Below are 24,443 nucleotides of genomic sequence, written 5' to 3'. Positions count from 1 at the left end.
CATTAGAATATAGATAGCAGACAACATATGATCATAGCAGGTTCATGAATATATCCATTATATCAAAATGGCACCCAGTGCATTGTCCAATACATACATGATCATGATATAGAGATCAAAACAAAAATACATAACCAAGGAGGCTAGAAATGGCCTCTACAACAAAAGTAAACTGTGACCAGTACTACAGAACTACTGGCTACTGCTAGAGGAGCCGAGATCATGTGGATCAATCTCTGGATCATAATCAGAGTCAGACAGGGGGCCCCATGGCTCCTCCTCCTCATCATCTCCAACTGTAGAAGTGGTAGCACTAGCAGGTTGTGCAACAGCTACACGCTGAGATAGACGAGATATACGCTTTTGTCGTGGCTGAGTAGAGGAAGCACCTGCAACTGGAGGACTTGCTAGCTCTAAGGCTGAGGCTGGTACAAGTGGATCAGGATTTGCATTCAACTGAACATTATGTTCAAGTGATGCTATCATCTGTAATTCATAATCCATATCCTCATCAGAAGCAAACTCTGCTGGATGACTCTCCACTACCCAATCTGATCTTGGATCAATGTCTTCCAACACAATGGGATTTGAATCAGGTCTTTTGTTCAGCAATTGTTGCGCCTGAGCTGGAGGTTGTACTGAACATATATTAGATCATTTAACCGTTTTTGATCCAAACGGTTTCTCTTCTTTGTGTGAATCCTCTCAAAGATAGACCAATTGCACTCACACCTAGTAGCGCTGCAAGTTTGGCTCAAAATACGAATTGCAAACTTCTGCAATTCAGGAGAATGGCTACCAAAAGCCTCCCACCATTGTGCTGCAAAAAACATAGGAGTGTAATGAGTTAGCTCAACAAAATTACAAATTATATCCAACTTTCAAACTATAAACGATTTAACAAAATAAGTATTAAGAATTTGAAAATTGAAATTTTTGTTTACCTGGCTCATCTGCTTCCCTTGCAATCTTTGCTAGATTCTTCCCAAAGGTACCTGAGGCAGTTCTAAAGGTTGTGACCTGTCGGTGTATCTCCAGTTGATCACACTCCAACGGCATCATGCGATTAATGCAGTCAATCCATCCATCTCTAACCTCCCCCCTCAAAGCTCCCGCCGCCTTAGCTTTATAATGATACCATGGGTTCAAAAAATACCCAGCTGCATGTATAGGGTGATGGAGTTAATTGTTCCATATTTCATCAATGATTGCCCAAATGGGTGCATACTTAGCCACTTTATCCTTGTATGCCCTTTTTATTTGCTCTTTGCTTGATCCATAGCCTCATAAATGAAGCCCATAGCCAATCTTTCCCCATCCACCAACCGCAACACCTTAACCAGTGGCTCAACAAGCTTCACAATCTCTGCTGCCTTTCTCCAAAATATTTCTTCATTAACTTTTTTTTTCAATTCTTCATTGGAAAAAACCTTTTGCAAATTTCTATGTTGTGAAAGCATAGATTGCAACGTCAAAAAATGAGTAGCAAATCTAGTGATGACAAACCTAATAATATCCCTGTCCCCTGTGTGTTTCCTCATCAGGCTCAAAATCCATGAGTGATTGTAGATAAATTTTGTTATGCTTTTGGCATGATCTACAGTGTTTTTGACCCAATCTAATTTGCCAATATCCTCAAGCATGAGGTCTATGCAATGTGCAGCACATGGGGTCCAAAAGATGGTTCTGTGTTTTTCCTCTAACAGTTTACCAGCAAGAACATAGTTAGAGGCATTGTCTGTGATGACTTGAACAACATTAGCCACCCCCACCTCCTCAACAATCTCATCCAATAGCTGAAACAACAATTGCCCATTTTTTACCTTATCAGATGCATCAACTGATATTAGAAACATGGTTCCCTGTGGGCAGAAGATAAGAAAGTTTATGATGGTATGGTTTCTTTGATCAGTCCATCCATCTGACATGATGGTACATCCTGTTCTTGCCCATGAGTCCTTGAAATCTTGCAAATACTCATTAATGGAGAAAAATTCTTTCTGCAAATGATACCCCCTTAGTTCATGCATAGTAGGGCCTTTGAAGCCTTTTCCAACAGCATGTTTGGCATCAAACATAGGCTCATGTTAGTTTTAGGTATGTTCTATGCTAGAGAAATTTATTTAAATTTTCACAGTTAGCAATCACATCAACATTAAGATAAACTGCAGATAGAACATAAATATAAATTGCAGAAGACAAGCCAAGACAAGAGGACACAAGATGTGGCGCGAGCCAGGGACACCCCACAATGTGGGGAAACCGTTGATCAATTCTTCTTTTATGTTCTTCAAAGTTTAGCAGAGAAAGAGAGAGAGATAGTACATTTACAATAGAAGTCAACACTTTGACTTATCTAGATCTAGTACAGATCATTTTGTATTTTGTATAACGATGAGATCAGTTGAAGACATTCTGCTTCAACTGACTCTCCAAGGTGACTCCTTCACCTATCATCGTGCTGCATCTGGTTCTCATGATGTACTACTGCATACTACACCATGCTGCACTAATCATGATTATCATCATGCTGCGCATGTGCATGATCTTATCCATCATCATGCTATCCTTTAAGTCCATGATCTGTACCATACACGTTGTGCCTTTCCAAGACCTAGATATCAATCCTCCTTTCTGTTGTTGCTAGGGTCATCCTCATTGCAGCACCATTGAGAAGCTATTACATCATCACAGAGATCCTCATTATTGCTTCTATATGTACAGGGGCTATTGAGGGATAAGTCCACTAAGACTGTGTTCCTTCTTATGCTGGGATTGTCTCTAGGATCATGATAGCCATTGAGAGACAACAGGTTACAGTTTTCACTGAGGGTTCATATTACTATACTTCTATTTAACCACAAGTGCTTGAGCCATTGTACTTATCACTGAGACTGTTGTCACTGCGGTGACACCATCCACTGCTTCATGAGTTTGTGACTGCACCTTAAACCCAAACTAGGTGCAGTCAAACCCTATTGCGGCTCCTTTCTTTGTGACTGTGGCTCCTGCGGGTTCCCTCTTTATGACTGCGGCTCATTGCGGTTCACTGTGGCTTCTCCCTTTACTGACTGCGGCTAACTGTGGCTCCTTAATACGACTTCATGCCTTGATGACAGCTTATAAGTGCCTCATAAACAATGTTCCATGACAACATTGAATTGCGTGTAACTATGACTATGACTTGCGTATGACTTGCGTTCCATGAGTAGCGTATATATCTCTGATTGAACAGCGTATGACCAACAAGTAAATATCTTCTCTCTATATATATATGTTGCCATCGCCTGCGGATATACATATATGTCTTGCTGTGTTGTTTGCCTGCATATATAAATATATTGTTGCGGATAGGTCACAGCATATCACTGTCCATTGACCAGCATACACAGCATACACTGTTCATCGACCAGCATATACATACATCGTATCACCCCAATGTATATATGAACTCACGTATTGCGTATAAGTGTTGTGTTGCCAGATCCACTATAGATTAGGGCTTGCGTGTATATCTGACTTTTGGACAGCGTATATCATGACACCCCAGCGTATATATGAACTCACGTATTGCGTATAAGAGTTGTGTTGCCAGATCCACTATAGATTAGGGCCTGTGTGTATATCTGACTTCTGGACAGCGTATATCATGACACCCCAGCGTATATATGAACTCACGTATTGCGTATAAGAGTTGTGCTGCCAGATCCACTATAGATTAGGGCCTGCGTGTATATCTGACTTCTGGACAGCGTATATCATGACTACGTTGATGCGTATCTCTTCATGAACTGCGGCTAGGTTTTCCAAGAACAACGTATTACTTTTCTTCATTGTTGTGCGTATTTCCATACCTGACTACGTTTCCCGTATAGACTGCGGGTTCCATATATGACTGTAATTTAGGGCTCTGTTTACTACGTTTCTTCTCCAAGTCTTGTAGGCCAACGTATTACTCTTGGTGTCTCTCTCCTACCCCAAAACCCAAGACGTGGAGAGGAGGAGATCACTCAAGAATGTGTGTCCAAATGACATCAAATCCTCATCTATTTATACCAAAAACGTATAGGTTGAATAGACATGACGTTTGGGCTTCTAGAGCCTACATAAGAGCTGGTCGGCTTGATAATAATTACATAATCAAAATAAATTCATATCTCCATAAATACTTATCGGAATCGGATGATCTTTGGATCAATCCTACACCTCTCGACGAGAGGGATCCAATAAAAATATCAGCTGCCATAAATAAGCTAACCCACATGGAGTTTGGCCCTAGTTGCCAATTTAACACTCCCTCTCAACTAGGGAGAACTCCATCTGGTGATCCATAAGTCCGACTCTACTATCTCTGCCATCAGTGCCCTGCACTGCTCTGCCCAACTCTGTTGGCTTTGCTATGCTCTGCCCAGCTCTGCCCAACTTTGCTCAGCTCTGCTGGCTTTGCTATGCTCTGCCCAGCTCTGCTCAGCTCTGCTGGCTCTATTAGCTCTGCTCAGCCCTGCTAGCTCTACTCTGCTTAGCTCTGCTAAACTATGAAGAAGAAGAATTGATCGAGAATGTCTCTTACCATTCTCCACTGACTCGAAGTCAGTCTCAGATTGTGTACCACTGGTCCCAGACCAGTCTCAACCGACCCAAAGTCAGCGTCATAGTGGGTACTACCACTGGTCCTAGACCAATACTGCACTGGCACAAAGTCAGTCTTAGAGTATGTACCACTGGTCCCAGACCAGTCTCAACCGACCCGAAGTCAGCGTCATAATATGGTACAACTCCTACCACTGGTCCCAGACCAGTATCGTAGGCTCAGAGAGTGTACCACTGGTCCCAGACCAGTCTCAACTGACCTGAACTCAGTGTCATAGTATGTACCACTCTCACTGGTCCGAGACTAGTCCTGCACTGACAGAAGTCAGTCTCAGAGTATGTACCACTGGTCCCAGACCAGTCTCAACCGACCCGAAGTCACCGTCATAGTATGGTACAATTCCTACCACTTGTCCCAGACCAGTATCATAGGCTCAAAGAGTGTACCAGTGGTCCTAGACCAGTCTCAACCGACCCGAAGTAAGCGTCATAGTATGTACCACTCTCACTGGTCCCAGAGCAGTCATGCATTGACACGAAGTCAGTCTCAGAGTATGTACCACTGGTTCCAGACCAGTCTCAATCGACCCGAAGTCAGCGTCATAGTATGCACCACTCTCATTGGTCCTAGACCAGTATCGTTGATCCTAGATCAATGGAGGTCATCCTAGCGTAGGGAGTATGGTAGATACAACGATGCGTCTATCGATACTACTATGGTCCCTAACTTCATTTCCCTGCTCATTAATCAGATGAGAGGTACTTCCCATGAGTCCTAGAGTGCATGGGTAGGATGCCTCTACAGGAGAACTAATCAATCTTGTCCTCAGAGGTGAACACATCAATCCTGCTACAATTGCCATGGAGAACACATCAATCCAGGCCTCACAGGAGAACACATCAATCCTGCTACAATCGCCATGGAGAACACATCAATCCAGGCCTCACAGGAGAACTAATCATCCTGCTACACAGGAGAGCGAATCATCCTGTTCCACAAGAGAGCGAATCATCTTGTCCCACAAGAGAGCGAATCATCTTGTTCCAGTGCGCACCACCAGGGGAGGGTGAGTCACCCTGTGGTCGTATGTTGCTCCAGTAAGAACCGCAAGCCCCCTAGAGCTCCCAGAGCTCAATGTATGCAACATGTAGGACCCTTTTACAAAGGTCTCTCGACGACTCCAAGTCGTTCGGGAAAATCACAAATTTGATCTTTCCCCGGGGCTCTGACCTGTACATCATCTCAGTGCGATGGAGCCTCCTTGCTCATCGACTTACCATATCCTAGATAAGGTAGTATCTGATGTCTATCAGCTGGAGCAATTGTCGAATACGGGATTCCTCAATAATCAAATCCCACCTCTGGTTGTTACAGAGAATCACAGTGGTATGTGATCAAAACAGCTCACTGAAGAGCTTCCCCAACCAGGCAGCTTCATACGAGATCATACTCGTAGATATGTATCCAGTCTCGGCGGTGCTTATGGCAACTAACTTCTGCTTCCTGCTCATCCATTATATCGAAGCAGAATCCAAAGAGAAACAACACTAAGAAGTGCTCCAGTGATCCTCCACACTACCTGCCTAATCAACATTCGAATAATCATGCAATTTCATATTTCTGGCAGTGTATCTCAATCCATGAGAGATTGTGTCCTGAAGACATCTCAGAAGATTCTTGGCACCAATCTAGTGAGGCTCAACCAAATATGAGCTCACACTCAAAACATATGTTCAGACGGAGGTTCACCAAGAACATCAATGCGAATGAGTTTTAGAAACTCAGAGGCATTTCCCAAATCAAGTCCGACATCACTACCATATAACCTTTGAATGTTAAGATCCTCAAGGTAGTCACAGGCTAGTAGTTTATCTTTCCACATTTGGAATCCAACTCCCTTTGTCTTCTACAAATGAGAGGGTCTGCACCTGTCAGACATAGGTGCCGGTATGAGAGGTCTGTCATCCACAACCTTCGGATGCTTTGGTTCGATTTCACTCCTAGTGAATCTCAGCGTCATCAGACCGCTGCTGATCCTCTCATACTATGCCTGGGGTGCTCTGCTCAAGCCATAGAGGGCTTTCTTCTACCTGTATACATGAGATTCCGTTCAAGAATCTCAAACTCCACGGGTTGTTTCAAACCTGTGGACCTGCTACATGAGGGGAATGGTCCCCTTGTAAGATTTTCCTTCGGTACATCTCAGACATGTACTTTCATGCTCTTTTTGAATTCAGGCTTCCTTGTCATCATCTGACCCACAGACCTCCGATGCTATGTGTCAATGGACATGCTCCACAGTGGACTTCTTGCAACTTGATACAACCTTGAACTCAAAAACATCTTCGAAAATTCAATTTTCAAACACGTACCTTTCCATTGACGAATGCCACCATAAAACCTTTGACTTCCATTCCCTTTTCAGGATAGGTGGCATTGGCTCCAAGTGTAATTCCACGATTGTTTCCATCTCTATCAAATTAGAGAGTGCACCCTTCTATCCGATGAAGTGCCTTGAAGCACTACAATCAATATGCTAGATTCCCAAAGAATCTGAAGGAGAGGGCCAATACAAGATAACACTTCTTTATCAGAAACAATATTTGATTCTTCTTACCTGGGGTTCCTTGCTTCCTTGAAGAGTCGGCCGTGTCTTTGATGACCTGCATATCTGTCATTCGGACACTCCTTCACATAAGGGCCGAACTCATAACCAAGACATCTACCTTTCCTTCCACCCTTAGATCCAAACTTCCCAATGAAGTGATCTTTAGGTATGCCATCAGAAACTTCCACTGCATCATTCTGATAACATTCTTTGCTTCAACTTCACTCTAGGTGAATTATGAGGAACCCATTGATCCTTCTGTCTTGTCCCAACTGTCTTCGGTGATTGCTCTTTCACTTTTGCTTGGGCATTGTCTTCACCTCAGCTCTGATTCCATGTTAGTTTTAGTTATGTTCTATGCTAGAGCAATTTATTTAATTTTTCACAGTTAGCAATCACATCAGCATTAAGATAAACTGCAGATAGAACATAAATATAAATTGCAGAAGACAAGCCAAGACAAGAGGACACAAGATGTGGCGCGAGCCAGTGACAAACCCCACAATGTGGGGAAACCCTTGATCAATTCTTCTTTTATGTTCTTCAAAGTTCAGCAGAGAAAGAGAGAGAGATAGTACATTTACAACAGAAGTCAACACTTTGACTTATCTAGATCTAATATAGATCATTTTGTATTTTGTATAGCGATGAGACCAATTGAAGACATTCTGCTTCAACTGACTCTCCAAGGTGACTCCTTCACCTATCATCATGCTGCATCTGGTTCTCATGCTGTACTACTGCATACTGCACCATGCTGCACTAATCATGATTATCATCATGCTGCCCATGTCCATGATCTTGTCCATCATCATGCTGTCCTTTAAGTCCATGATCTATACCATACACATTGTGCCTTTCCAAGACCTAGATATCAATCCTCCTTTCTGTTGTTGCCGGGGTCATCCTCATTGCAGCACCATTGAAGCTATTACATCATCACAGAGATCCTCATTGTTGCTTCTATATGTACAGGGGCTATTGAGAGATAAGTCCACTAAGACCGTGTTCCTTCTTATGTTGGGATTGTCTCTAGGATCATGTTACCCATCGAGAGACAACAGGTTACAGTTCTCACTGAGGGTTCATATTACTATACTTCTATTTAACCACAAGTGCTTGAGCCATTGTACTTATCACTGAGACTGTTATCACTGCGGTGACACCATCCACTGCTTCATGAGTTTGTGACTGCACCTTAAACCCAAACTAGGTGCAGTCAAACCCTATTGTGGTTCCTTTCTTTGTGACTGTGGCTCCTGCAGGTTCCCTCTTTATGACTGCGGCTCAGTGCGGTTCACTGTGGCTTCTCCCTTTATTGACTGCGGCTAACTGCGGCTCCTTAATACGACTTCATGCCTTGATGATAGCTTATAAGTGTCTCATGAACAACGTTCCATGACAGCGTTGAATTGTGTGTAACTATGACTATGACTTGCGTTCCTTGAGTAGCGTATATATCTCTGATTGAACAGCGTATGACCAACAAATAAATATCTTCTCTCTCTCTCTATATATATGTATATGTTGCCATTGTCTGCGGAGATATATATATCTTGCTGCATTGTTTGCCTGCATATATAAATATATCGCTGCAGATAGGTCACAGCGTATCACTGTCCATTGACCAGCATACACAACATACACTGTTCATTGACCAGCATACACAACATACACTGTTCATTGACCAGCATATACATACATCGTATCACCCCAGCGTATATATGAACTCACGTATTGCGTATAAGTGTTGTGCTGCCAGATCCACTATAGATTAGGGCCTGCGTGTATATCTGACTTCTGGACAGCATATACCATGACATCCCAACGCATATATGAACTCATGTATTGCGTATAAGAGTTGTGCTGTTAGATCCACTATAGATTAGGGCCTGCGTGTATATCTAACTTCTGGACAACGTATATCATGACACCCCAGCGTATATATGAACTCACGTATTGCGTATAAGAGTTGTGCTGCCAGATCCACTATAGATTAGGGCCTGCATGTATATCTGAATTCTGGACAGCGTATATCATGACTACGTTGATGCGTATCTCTTCATGAACTGCGACTAGGTTTTCCAAGAACAACGTATTACTTTTCTTCATTGCTGTGCATATTTCCATACTTGACTACGTTTCCCGTATAGACTGCGGGTTCCATATATGACTGTAATTTAGGGCTCTGTTTACTACGTTTCTTCTCCAAGTCTTGTAGGCCAACGTATTACTCTTGGTGTCTCTCACCTACTCCAAAAACCCAAGATGTGGAGAGGAGGAGATCACTCAAGAATGTGTGTCCAAATGACATCAAATCCTCATCTATTTATACCAAAAAACGTATAGGTTGAATAGACATGACGTTTGGGCTTCTAGAGCCTACATAAGAGCTGGTCGGCTTGATAATAATTACATAATCAAAATAAATTCATATCTCCATAAATACTTATTGGAATCAGATGATATTTGGATCAATCCTACACTTCTCGACGAGAGGGATCCAATAAAAATATCAATTGCCATAAATAAGCTGACCCACATGGAGTTTGGCCCTAGTTGCCAATTTAACAGCTCATAATATGGTGAACGAGAAGCATTGAAGGGGATATCAACATCATACCACCATCTAGCTATGTAATCACAAGTAGTGTCCCTCAATTCTTTCTTCCAATGGTCATCTAAAGTGGGTTGCATATGACTTCTACTAGCTTGAGGACCATGTCCATCTGATGGAGAGGAGGGAGTGAAATAGCTTTTGATATTCATATCACCCTTTTTCATTTTACCCTTTCCCTTTTCTTGAATAGACTCAAAAGAGGGAGGAACATATCGGAAGGGGTTAGATGCATCAGTACAAGGGATAGAGGAAGAACCCTCAAAATCAAATGGGGGTTGGTAGCGAGCATTTTTTGTATATTCCTCTTCCTCCCAATTTCAGCATCTAATTCTTTTTTCCTAGCCTTATCTTCTTTAAACTTCTCAAAGCTGGCTAACAAATCCTTGCTAATCTCCTCAATTTCTGGTGAGGTACATGGAGTAATTTGGCCTCTAATCCCCGCCAAGTGTTGTTTCAGCCTATTAATGCCCCCAAGACCTGCCTTAATTTTCCTGTGGCAAAATTTGCAATGCATCTGACTATCAACCATTTCAACATATGCCCAAGCAGCATCTTTCACTCTAGGTGCCATTTTTTGACTTGCAAAAAAAAAAAAAAACCAATCAATGTTCATTTCTTTCACAAAAAACACTCTTTAGGATTTCCAGATTTGCACATAAAATTTAATAAGCAAAAACATATTTTTACAAGTGAAAAAAAATACCTCTAGGCACAAATTGCCTTCTCAAGCTTGCTCCAAGAAACCAATTCCTCAATGGCAAATGCTGCTCCAAATGGCTGCCCAAGAAGCTCCTCACTCCAGCTACAATGCTTGCCCAAGACTCCTCATTGCTGCTCCAAAAACAAACTCAACAACTCCTCACAAACTCTTACTGAAATTCTCACTCAAATGCATGAAATGGCTATGAGAGAATGAGAGGGGTTGGGTGGGTTAAATAGGGTTTAGGAGAGGGGAATGGACCCGAAAGACAAAATAGACAAATCAAAATCAGGTTTGGAGTCCCCCAAAAAAAATTAAAAAAAAAAAATCATTGATTTATGGGTTACTGGGCCGTTGTTTCTAACTCAACTGAGTTATTGCGGGCTCAGTCGAGCCGTCCAGGTTAATGCTGAGTCGGCCGAGTTGTTAGACAACTCGGCTGGCTCGGTATTAACTCGGCCCACTGAACCATTTCCAAGGCCGGGTCAATTTTTTTGGCTCTGGCTCGGACCAACTCGGCTGAGTTGGTTTTGAGCCGACCGGTTTTGAAAAAAATGCTCCAACCCCTAAGGTATGGCCTTACATTGTGTAGTTGGGTATTTTTGTTTACTTATCATGGACACTTTTGGGCATGGATTAGTAAGGGGATTCGGTGGAAAGAGTGGGTTAGGCCTGTACTCTTGTCTCCTCTGTGCAATTTGATGGTTAACCTTGTATCCTATTCCTGTGGGATCTCCTTTACTGACTACTAGCTTTAGGGATGACACTACATTGGAAAACCAGATTGTGGTTGCATGGTCCCACTTCCTGACACCATATACATCACCTCCCCTCCGCTTATTTAACCCCATTCATCACTTTTCCCATCTGGGTCCACATTTGTCCAATGGGTCCACAAGGAGTTAGCCTCCCCCTCCCCTTGTCCACACCTTGGGTCAGGCCTAGAACGATGCCCCGAAGGTTGATGCAGCTAACCCTCCCCTTGTCCACACCTTGGGTCAGGCCTAGAACGATGCCCCAAAGGTTGATGCAGCTAAAAAGAAAAGAAAAAGCATATTTGGGCTACTCTCAACATGAAATGTACTATAAAATGCAAAAGATGGCTGGGGCATACAAATTTAGCACGTGGGCAAAAGCAAAACATGAGCTCTACCCCTATCATTATGGCCATCACCCTGGTTCCTAGGCCCCCTCATATTGGCGCCTTACATCATTATGGAACCCGTGATTGTCCTAACCCCTGGTGGGTGATGAACAGACCCACATTAAAGGGGTAATCTCTACTATACCCTATACATCATGCTCTCGAGTCTCATCCTCTGGAGACTCGAGCAGTTATAAAGAAAAATCAATCAAAGGCAAAAGGCATGTGAAGAAGAGTGGAAAAAAAGGCTAGGGTAACTCATGTACCACGATTGCTCCCTCCAACATTCGTATACCCAAGTGTGGGCTTTCCCTATTGTAGCTACACTTGTACTATGGTATGTGGCTTGGAGCCTTCCCCTGACGCCCCACTCTGTTCCATCATTATATCACGTGCCACCAACCGCTTGATGGATGTGTTGTCGCCCAGATTGTATAGGCACTGCGACAACGCTCAGGACGGGCGTTGTTACTTTGATCCTCGTCCAGTCTATTCTAGCTGTTTTCCAACAATAGGCTATGGGGGGTAGTCCCTATGGAATGAGATGAAGGAAAACAAGTTGGAAATCAACTTATTTGGGAGACACAGATGAGTGGCCTAGCCAATTTGGTTAAATTCGTGCAGTATTATTGACTAGATTAAATCTTAAAGTATGAGAGCAGTGCCTTAATGGAGTCACAAATTCTTGCTTATAGTAAAATGGAACCAAATGACCGGATGGACACCCGCTGCTTAAGATGATTGACTAACCTGAATGATATGCAAACCTATGACCTATGTATGATACAAAGATCTTGGTTATTTTACGTTAAATGCCTAATCTAGATGTAATCTTCCCTTAACTTTTTAAAAGTTGGGCTGCAAGGTCGGTTGTGGGAAGAAGGCCAATAGGAAGCAGACTAGGGCTTGATTAACGATACCTTCTGTTGTGCTCCTATCACCCGATGCCTCCCACGCTGCAGAGACTGTGGCTCTCACTACTGCAAGGTCAACGTGTTAACCACTGAAGAGTTGCTGAGGCCCTTCAAGCTAAGTGAGAAGGGTTTCCCTATGTTTCTATCAACCTAGTTTATGCTAGGAGGTCAATTATTAATGCACTTTAAATCTAGTATGCTTTATGCACAAGATTATGGGTGAGATTATTTTGAGTTAAGATTGCTTAAGTTACATAAGTACTTATGTGAGATTTATCTTAATGCCAAAGTACTTAACAATGTTGTGATGCAATCTTAAACAAGATAAGTGCTAAGAGATACAGGAGTAAATTTCAAATAACCAACTTTATCCACCAATAATTATTAACACAAAATGTTATGTGAATCAACAAAATCATTGTCAGATTCTGAGTGCAGAGATGGCATAAGCCAATTCCAAATCTATGACAATTTATATTAGCAATAAATATTCAGCAAATTCAGACTTGATCAATGTTATAACATCAGTGAGGAAACCACTTCAAATCATGAATTTTCCCTTAGACATAAAACACAAAAATTCTCAATGACCAACAAATGTATATTACCTTACTTAACCCATTTTATAATGATGTATTCAGTGAAATTTCAGGTCTGATTTGTTAGTTTATAGCAGTAAACAACCACAGATCAACAAGCTAAATATGCCTAAAATATATGGTCAATATGTCCAAAAATAATAAAAATGCACCAGAACTCAAAATTTTCAATTTTTAGGGCTTTTAGGATGTATGATTTAGAAATTTCAGAACTGATAAATCAGTTAATTAGTCACAGGTCAAGAAGCTAAAAATACTATATATGCTACCCAAAATGTCTAAAAATCTATGTTGCCAGGAAACGTGGGTTCGGGGACGGGGACGGGAACGTCGTTTTTTGAAACAGGGTGCGTGGGTTCGTTGGGGGTATATTATAATTTATATATATATAATATATAAATATTATATTTTATAAATTATAATATATATGAATTTGTATATTTTTCAACTTTAAACAAGAAAACTAAAATATTTATGATTTAAATTTTAACTGTATTGAGTTCAGAGGTTAAAGGCTAATCGAATATCCTCTTTCAAGATATAATAGAGCCCAATTTATGTATCCTTATTCACTGTCCAAATTTCAAGATTTTTGCCAAATCCCTTGCCTACTCAAGAAATCAAATTAATTGCAAAAGCTCTAACAATCAACAAGTTTAAGTTCTTATGAGATGGAGCATGTTCCAGGTGTGTCCTTCGCAATGGCAATGTAAAATTTGGGAAATTTGCTCTTAAACAATATCAGAATTTGCCTTATTAAACAACGATTTTTCAGAGAACAGGCTATGTTTATTGCTGATCCATCTCTGCTGTAGAAGACAGATTTTAATGGCTGAAGATCTATTATTTAAAGGCTGATATTCCATTTATATACTGCTGTAATGCTACCAGGTTCCACCGTTTTGACCTTCACTACATCTATTGGTGTCTAGTTAATTGCATGGCTGTTTATGCTCAGAAATTTTCATCATTTTAAGTTGTAACAACAGTGAAAGTCTAATTCTGAGTTTATACATAAGTTGTCTAGTTATTTTAAGCATTTTCTCATTGCTGCAATGACCCCTGTCCATGTCACTTGAGAGAAAATATAAAACCAACATGTACAATAGTTGTCCTTCAACTATTTGATAAAATACCTCAATTAAGACTCATTGAAACTCAATTAAAAACTTAGAAATTTTAAGAGAAAATTGGGTATATTTGAGTTGGGAATATTACATCTACATCGACACTTTCCAATCCTTTCCAATGTATCAAAAGAACCCGGTTTATGATTTTGAAGTCTCGGGTTCTTTCAAGAAGAACCGGGTTCTTCAGGGTACTTCGCAAAGGTACCCGTTCCAGCACCCGGAACGTGGGGACGGGAACCCGGGACGGTTTCGAGAACCCCACCCCTCGGTTCGGGAACCCGTGCAACATAGCTAAAAATAGTAAGTTTTTGTTGGAAACTAAAAGTCCAATTTTTATTTTTATTTTTATCAAGTATATGTTTTAGAAATACCTCAGACTTGAATTTCACAGTTATGCAGTAAATTCAAACAAGTTAAAATGTTAGATCTAGGTCAAATTAGAGATGCCCAAGTGGCCAAAACTTGTGAAAATTTAGATTTTGCAATTCTAATCGATTTTGATTAAAATGTGATTTTAGGGCTTAGATATTAGTGATTTTACTGTTGTAATAAAACTGAAACAAAACAAGGGTTTAGAGGTCAAACTCTAGGCCCCAAGGCCTTGAAGATCCCATGGTTGAATTTCGTTGCAATTTTGGGATCACATTGCCGCTTGAAACATATGAATTTTGATACCTTAAGCTTGAAAAAACCGCAAGTATTTAGCCTTAAAACTTCATATTAGGGTTTCAGCTCAATTAGGCAAAATGGGCCAAGAAAATGGAAAACAAGATTAAGAGAGGCGAATTTGCGAGGATAAAAGGTCTAGGATAGTAGATCAGGGCTCAAAGATGAAGAATAAGGCCTCAAAGAGACAACACTATGCCCAATGAGGCTAGTGTTGAGAGTATGGAGGGTTAGAGGCTTAGGGAAAGGCCCAAGGCCTATGGCCTAGGGCCTAAAGGCCACAAAAGGAAGGGCCGCAAGCCCTTAGAGGGCTGCAACTTTGGGAAAGTGGAGAGGAGGCCGCAAGCCCTGAGAGGGCTGCAACTTTGGGAAAGAGGAGAGGAGGTCGCGAGGAGAATGAGCGGAGGAGGAGAAGGTTGGACGGAGGGCCAAGGAGTGGATGAAGGGTTGAGGAGGCCTCACGGAGGAGGACGAAAGGCCTAAAAGGGAGCCACAAGGCTTCTAGGGCCTGCGACTAGGGTAAGGAAGGGAAGTCGCAACCCCTAAGGGTCACGGCTATCCCTGGGAGGGCTAGAAACCAAGATGATGGAGGGAGAAAGGCTGATGCTGAGGCTTAGGAAGACAAACCGGGGCTAGAAGCCCTAAAAAGCTTGAACACTTGCTCCAAATTTTTTTATGCTTCAATTCTTTGATTTTCTGAACATTCTTCTGTGGGAACCCTGCAAAAAATTCCAAAAGACTAGATTTTACCCTGAAGGGCCTAGATCTAACTCTTTTTTCACTTGACTCCTTGATCTAATCTGCAAAAAGAAAATTTACAACACCCAAACCCCAAATGTATACAAAATGAATTTAAAACCCCAACCCAAGTTGGAAAAACAATTTATAATTTAATTTACAAAATCTACACGGGTTTTAAAATGGATTATGAGAAAATAATTTTTATGATATTTTTTCCTTGAAAAAATGGCCAAAACGCTTGGGAAAAATGAATGCTCACTATAGCCCAAGCGAAGATTCAATCCACCATATAAAAACTAGAGATCCAAACAAAGTAACCCTTGCCCACAATCTGTGAACTTGGAGACCAAGGATTGACTACATGCACACACTATGTATTATCTCAAAATAATAATATAAAGGACCACGTAGTCAATACATCCCACAGATCAACGAACAAAAACACCTCGAGTTGCACCCCAAAGTCTTTTATTATAGTAGAAAAATTAGTTCCTAGCGGGACAATAATATACAAAATGCTTCAATAGCAATTCTAGCCAGAGATCAAGATGACTAGAGGCTCAATTGAATCTCTAATTTATAGATAAATCCTCAAAATGGAAAAATAACCACTAGTTTCTTTGATCCTTGTAAAAATAGTCTTGGTCGTTGATAAACACTTCAATATCTTTTAATCTTGGCCCTCGATTTTTTATTTTTTGAGGAATTTTCGAATTTATCATTTAATTCCTTTTTAATTAACTCAAAATTAATTATTTTGAGCTAATTTCCTAAAAAATTTGACTTTGACTTAACAACCAGGGAGAAAGTGTCCAAATTTTCTTGAAAAATACAATATTCATTTGGTGGAGGACCTTTAAAAGTTGTCTCTTTTAAAACCCACAAATTTTTCCATTTGGAGAATTTATTTTCTCAAGACAATTTAAGATGAATCTAATTAATTAATTTTCTGGCTTAGGATTTAATTTTATTTTACTTGAAAAATTAATTAATTTACACATGAGGGGATTAATTATTTTTCCAACTCTCTAATATGTATGATTTTTCATTTACAAGACTCAAAGAGGGAATACACATTCATCTTAGACTCTCAAGACACATAATCCATCTGCGACGCAATATGATCTAGTAAATCAAGTGATTTGTAATAAAATAATTTAGCCAATTATCTTAAATTATTCCCAAACCACTTTTACATCAGACTCGACTAAAAACACTAGGTCTCACCTAATAATTCGACAATAAATTTCACCCTAGCTTTGAGGTTTAAGCTGGAGGGAAAAAACTCCTCTGATTAGCCGTGTTGAGAAACAAAGGTAATAAATGAGGTTAAAAAACCTCCTAGGATGGAATTCGTCATCAAATTATAGGCTTACCTAGGTTGTTACATAGACTCATGGTTTTACTAAGATCATTTACAATATATAACTTCCAGAATGGGATGACGATGACACATGGACTGTTTATATGTGATCCGATCCTTGTTGAAAAAGTTGGTACTTCCGCTTCCCTGAAACTTTGACGATTTGAGTGCAACATTTGGCTCCATATGGGGATACGCTGCTTCCAAGAAGTAACATGAGAATCCCAAAATCCTGCATCCAAGAAAACAAAGGTCCATCAAATCGATATCCATTCAACATTGAAATCATCACACATACATAGAAAATACCACTAGAATAGAAAATTCTACTCTAATAAATTGAAATGTAAACGACATAATATAAATGCTGAAAGTAAAACTATTTAACTGACATGAAATAAAAGGGAATAGGGTTAGAGATACTATACAAAACGATGCCCTATGGCATTGGATGTCATCAACGTGGTGCATATTGAGGATATGTCGACTCTCCGACAAGTCTGTGGGCTGCTTCTCGGATGTGCCACACTAAGTTCTGAAAATGCTAGGATTGTGACTCATCCGAATATCGAGTTGGTCTCGACCATCATACGCATCAAACTTTTTCCTTTTTCTTTTCTTCGGTCTTTTACTTTTCTTTCCAGTGGGCTGTGATGTCAATAATGAAATCACTGTAGATTTCGTGTCCTGATTCTGAGAATGCTTGGATGAAGGATCTGAAGAATCTGAAGTATGCCCAATCTTATTCTATATGTAGTCGGTCAAAGGTGACACATAAGCCTAACAATTCTTAGCTTCTTTTTCAATTTTGGTACTTCTAGCTTACCTATATTGAGTGGGGCAAGTAACCTCCTGGCAATGAGATGAGAACTGCTCTGGCGGACCGGGAGGCTTGTGATCTATTGTAGGCTCTTTGTTTATTTCATTATTTGATCAATGATGAAGTTCCTATACTTGTATCCAATGTTGCAGTAATTGTTATCGGGATATTTCGGCGAGGGTAAAAAATTGGTAAAAATTGGGAAAAAATCATAAAATACAAAAATATTAATATTTTTTCAATTTTTTTAATATCTAAAGCATCTACAACATAAAATAAATACATTGACACATAAATATGATAAAAAAACTAATATATAAGATGTGTAATAACATTTCTAGTGTTACATCACACATAACACTGAATCATGTCCTGAATAGTAAGTCCTGACTCCTGAGTCCCAAGTCAGCCTCAAAATATCAACAAAAAATATAATAATGTATCTCATATCATGAGTCATAATGTCATATACAATGAAATGAACCAAATAACTAAAGTCTAATACTACTGATTTCCTCTGCCCCTCTAAATGTAGATGTCGGTGGAGTTGGCAGTGGACTCTGCGGTGCTCTAGAAGCTGAAGAACTAGGAGCTACAGGAGGTAGACCATGTCCTCTACTGGTGATAGGGGTAGCTTGGATAGGTTGTGTCACCTCCTCCTCCTCATCATTTATTTATTTATTTATTTATTTTTTAGCGATTTTTTCCAAAAAAATCGTGATTTTTACGAAAAAAATCGCCGAAAAAATAGTTTGTATTTATTGGGTGATATTATCGTTGGATTTAAAAAACCACGATTTTACAATAAAATCGCGATTTTATCGCGAGTACTGCAACACTGCTTGTATCTTTTCCATTATTTGTAGTTTATTCTGAAGAGTGATCTTTTCAATTCTCATGGCACCCATCTGATCTGAGTGTTCAAGCTTCATAGCACTGATTTCTCTGGCATGGCTTTCCTCCATGGTCAATAACTTATTCTGGAGACACATCTGACCAACTTCTGTATTTTTTATTACTTTGTCATGATTTGTTTTTATGGCAATCAAATGATTCTGCATACTAAACTTCATAGCCTCTATCTCTCAAGCACACTTTTCCTCTATGGTAGCCATTTGATTAAAGTGATTAGTTTTTATGATCTTTACCTCCTCATCATGCCTCTTCTCCATAATTGACAACCTGTTCTAGAAAGCGATTTTCATGTCTTTTATTCCTTTATCATAATTTACTTGAGTGGAGCTCATTTCTTCTTTATGATTTGCTTCGATAGTGATCAAATGGTTTTACATGGTGGCCACTTGATCGAAGTGATTGACCTTCATGCTTTCTAGCTCCTCATCACGTTTTTCTAATTTGGTGAACAAGGTTTTTATATCCCTGGAATGATCTGCCATCAATTTCTCTTGATTAAGTTCCATGGTTTTTATTATTTTAGTTAACTCATTGATAAGTTGCTTATCTTTTTCCTTCTCGTTATTGCTACCAACTCAACAACATGTCCCTGCTTTTCCACTATCGTGGATTCTTCTCGCAACTGCACAAGTGGATTCATCATGAAAAAGATTACACAATTGACAATACGATACATCCTCTTGATATCTTTCTATGATATTTGGGTTTCTTACATGACTAATCTCATCTCTTTGATCAATGCTAGAGGCACAAGGCGAGCCCCTTTGATTTCCATATTTATCTTCAAAGGCCTCAAAAATTGATTGTAAGGAGTCAAATGTTTCATCAGGGAACTCCCAAAACCAATCCTGTGCATTGTCTTCTAATGAAAGAACAAAGAGTCGCATATTGACATCCTCATGTTCATCATATGCACAACCATCGAACTTTGCCATACGAAAAACGAACTTTGTAAGATGATCATTAGCAGTGACTGCATCATTACCCGTGAAAGAAGGCAAATTATCAATGGCCTCTCCCGGAAGATCATGAAGAATGTCAGTAAAGTGACAAGGGGTGAAACAGTCATCCATGATGACCTACTTTAGGGGAAAGGGAAGCTGATGGATGTCACAGAGAGAGAGAGAGATCCCTGTTCAAGAAAACAAGAGATCCACAAGAAGTGAGCTTCTAGCAGAAATTCCTGTAAAAAATGAAAGAATTGGAGTCACCACTTGAACATGAATCTAGCTCCAAGATCCAAAAGGTAGAAACGAAAAGCTAGTCAAGGATCAAGTAGATGGATATCAGGTAGAGCTTCCTGCCCGAGAAAAATGAATGAATAAGTGGAGTCGCCACCCAAAACAGGAAGCCAACCGAAACGTCCAGGTGCTAAGTGTGTGAATGAACAAGATGGCAGGATTAGTGAAAGGAAAAATGATAAGTTGATGAGAAGATGAAAAATGATGAGAGATAGGTCCCAAGAAATGTTGTGCCACTTGACAGGCTAAATGAAAAATGAGAGAAAAATAATGATAATGTCGTTAACCCTGACAACAAGACAAACTCATTCCTGACAACGACGCCAAAAAATGTTGTCGCCAGGATTGTACAGGCACAGCAACAACACTCAGGATGGGGGCTGTCACTCTAATCCCCACCCACTCCGTTCTAACTGTCTCCCAACAACATGCTATGGGGGGTAGTCCCTACGGAATGAGATGAAGGAAAGCAAGTTGGAAACTAACTTGTTTGGGAGACATGTATGAGTGACCTATCCAATTTGGTTAAATTCGAGCAAGATCACTGATTAGATTAAATTTTAAAGTATGAGACCAGTGCCTTGATGGAGTCACAAATTATTGCTTATAGTAAAATGGAACCAAATGACAAGACAACCACCTACTGCTTAAGATAATTGAATAACTTGAATGATATGCAAACCTATGACCTATGTGTGATACAGAGATCTTGGTTATTTTTAGTTAAATGCCTAATCTAGATGTAACCTTCCCTTAACTATTTTGAAGCTAGGCTCCAAGATAGGTATTGGGAAGGAGGCCAATAGGAAGCAGGCTAGGGCCTGATTAACGATACCTTTTGTTATGCTCCTATCACCCGATGCCTCCCGCGTTGCAGAGACTGTGGCTCTCACGTTTGCAAGGTCACCGTGTTAATCACCGAAGAGTTGCTGAGGCCCCTCAAGCCAAGTGAGAAGTGTTGCTCTATGTTTCTATCAACTTAGTTTATGCTAGGAGGTCAGTTATTAATGCATTCTAAATCTAGTATGCTTTGTGCAGAAGATTATGGGTGAGATTATCTTGAGTTAAGATTGCTTAAGTTACTTAAGTACTTATGTGAGATTTATCTTAATGCCAAAGTACTTAACAACGTTGTGATGCAATATTAAACAAGATAAGTGCTAAGAGATACAAGAGTAAATTTCAAGTAACCAAATTTATCCACCAATAATTATTAACACAAGATATTATGTCAATCAACAAAATCAATGGCATATTCCGAGTGCAGAGATGAGGTAAGTCAATTCCAAATCTATGACAATTTATGTCAGCAATAAATATTAAGAAAAATCAGACTTGATCAATGTTATAACAGCGGTGAGGAAACCACTTCAAATCATGAAATTTCTCTTAGACATAAAACACAAAAATTTTCAGTGACTAGCAATGTAAATTAACTTAGCTCACTTTATAATGATGTATTCAGTGAAATTTCAGGTCTGATTTGTTAGTTTATAGCAGTAAACAACCACAGATCAGCAAGCTAAAGATGTCAAAAATAGATGGTCAATATGCCCAAAAATAGTAAAAATGCACCAGAACTCAAATTTCTCAATTTTAGGGCTTTTAGGATGTATGATTAATAAATTTTAGAACTAATAAATCAGTTAATTAGTCACAGATCAACAAGCTAAAAATACTCAATACGCTGCCCAAAATGTCAAAAAATAGTAAGTTTTTGCCGGAAACTGAAAATTCAATTTTTTTGATTCTTATCAAGTATATGCTTCAAAAATATTGCAGAATTTAATTTCACAGTTATGCAGTAAATTCCAACGAGTTAAAATGTTAGATATAGGTCAAGTCAGAGATGTCCAAGTGGCCAAAACTTGTGAAAATTTAGATTTTGTGATTCTAATCGATTTTGACTGATTAAAATGGAATTTTAGGGCTTAGATATTAGTGATTTTACTGCTGTAATAAAATTAAAACAAAACAAGGGTTTAAAGGTCAAACCCTAGGCCCCAAGGCCTTGAAGATTCCAATGTTGAAATTTTGGGATCACGTTGCCGCTTGAAAAATATGAATTTTGATACCTTAAGCCTACAAAACCGCCAAGTATTTAGCCTTAAAACATCATATTAGGGTTTCAGGTCAATTAAGGGCAAAAGGGGCCAAGAAAATGGAAAACAAGGCTAAGGGAGGCGAATTTGTGGTTGATAAAAGGGCTAGGATAGTAGATTGGGGCTCGAGGATGAAGAATAAGGCCTTAAAGAGGCAACGCTATGCCCAATGAGGCTAGCGTTGGGGGTATGGAGGGTTAGAGGCCTAGGGAAAGGCCTAAGGCTTATGGCCTAGGGCCTAAAGGCCACAAAAGGAAGGGCCACAAGCCCTTAGAGGGTTGCAACTTAGGGAAAGAGGAGAGGAGGCCGTGAGGAGAGAGAGTGGAGGAGAAGGCTCCACGAAGGGCCGAGGAGTGGACGAAGGGTTGAGGAGGCCTCACGAAGGAGGACATAAGGCCTAAAAGGGAGCCGCAAGGCTTCTAGGGCCTGCGACTAGGGTAAGAAAGGGAAGATGCAACCCCTAAGGGTCACGGCTAGCCCTGGAAGGGCTAGAAACCAAGACGATGGAGGAAGAATGGCTAACGCTAAGGTTTAGGAAGGCAAAACCAGGGTTAGAAGCCCTGAAAAGCTTGAAACCCTTGCTCCAAAATTTTTTATGCTTCAGCTCTTTGATTTTCTTAAAGTTCTTCCGTGGAAACCCTGCGAAAAATTCCAAGAGACTAGCTCTTACTCTCAAGGGGCTATATCTAGCTCTTCTTCTACTTGACTCCTTGATCTAATCTACAAAAATAAAATTTACAACACCCAAACCCCAAATATATACAAAATGAATCTAAAAACCCCAACCCAAGTTAGAAAAATTATTTAAAATTTAATTTACAAAATATACATGGGTTTTAAAATAGATTTTGAGAAAATAATTTTTATGATATTTTTTCCTTAAAAGAATGGCTAAAATGCTTTAGAAAAAGTAATGCTCACTATAGCCCAAGCCTAGATTCAATCCACCATATAAAAACTAGAGATCCAAGCAAAGTAACCCTTGCACATAGTCTGTGAATTTGGAGATCAAGGATTGAGTACCTGCACACACTATGTATTTTCTCAAAATAATAATATAAAACACCACATAAGAAGCCTGTAGTCAATACATACCACAAATCAATGAACAAGAACACCTTGAGTTGCACCCCAAAGTCTTTTATTATAGTAGAAAAAATAGTTCCCAGCGGGATAATAATTTACAAAATGCTTCATCAACAATTCTAGCCAGAGGTCAAGATGACTAGAGACTCAACCGACTCTCTAATTTATAGATAAATCTTCAAAATGGAAAAATAATGACTAGTTTTTTTGATCTTTGTCAAAATAATCTTGGCCGTTGATAAACACTTCAAGATCTTCTAATCTTGGCCTTTGTTTTATTTTTTATTTTTTGAGGAATTTTCAAATTTATCGTTTAATTCCTTTTTAATTACCTCAAAATTTTAAGCTAATTTCCTCAAAAAATTGACTTTGACTTAACCACCAAGGACCAAGAGTCCAAATTTTCTTGAAACATACAATATTCCCTTGGTAGAGGACCTTTAAAAATTGACTCTTTTAAGACCCACGAATTTTTCCATTTGGAGAATTGATTTTCTCAAGGAAATTTAATTTGACTCTAACTAATTAATTTTCTGGCTTAAGATTTAATTTTATTTTGTCAGAAAAATTAATTAATTTACACATGTGGGGATTGATTATTTTTCCAACCCTCTAATACATATGATTTTCATTTGCAACACTCAAAGAGGGAATACACATTCGTCTTAGACCCTGAAGACACATAACCCATCTGCAACACAATATGATCTAGTAAACGAGGTGATTTGTAATAAAATAATTTAGCCAATTAGCTTAAATTATTCCCAAACCACTTTTACATCAGACTTGATTAAAAACACTTGGACTCAACTAATAATTTGACAGTAAATTTCACCCTAGCTTTGGGGTTTAAGATGGAGGGAAAAAACTCCTCTGATTAGCTGTGTCGAAAAACATAGGTAATCAGCGAGGTTAAAAAACCTCCTAAGATGGAATTCGCCATCAAATTATAGGCTTACCTAGGTTGTTACATAGACTCATGGTTTTACTAAGATCATTTACAATATATAACTTGCAGAATGGGATGACCATGACACCTGGACTGCTGATATGTGATCTGATCCTTGTTGAAAAATTTGGTACTTCCGCTTCCCTGGAACTTTGACAATTTGAGTGCAACAGAATGTATCTTGGAGATGTCACCTCCTGTAGAGTTTGAAACCACCTAATAGGGTCTTTGGTTAACCCCCTTATTGAGCTTGA

At 39.6% G+C, this 24,443-nt stretch overlaps 1 protein-coding gene across 5 annotated transcripts in view; it reads left to right on the top strand.

The window, feature by feature from the left end:
* LOC149181706 (uncharacterized) overlaps positions 1 to 24,443 on the top strand; it is a 392,914-nt gene that overhangs the window by 221,227 nt on the left and 147,244 nt on the right. The gene's annotated exons all lie outside the window — the stretch shown is intronic.

The sequence above is a fragment of the Pinus tabuliformis genome, chromosome 3_2 (genome assembly GCF_031772625.1).
Source record: "Pinus tabuliformis cultivar Carrire ecotype Pingquan chromosome 3_2, CPIR1, whole genome shotgun sequence".
Lineage (NCBI taxonomy): Eukaryota > Viridiplantae > Streptophyta > Pinopsida > Pinales > Pinaceae > Pinus > Pinus tabuliformis.
Note: the sequence above shows the minus strand (reverse complement) of the source record. Positions and strands in the feature narration are given on the sequence as shown.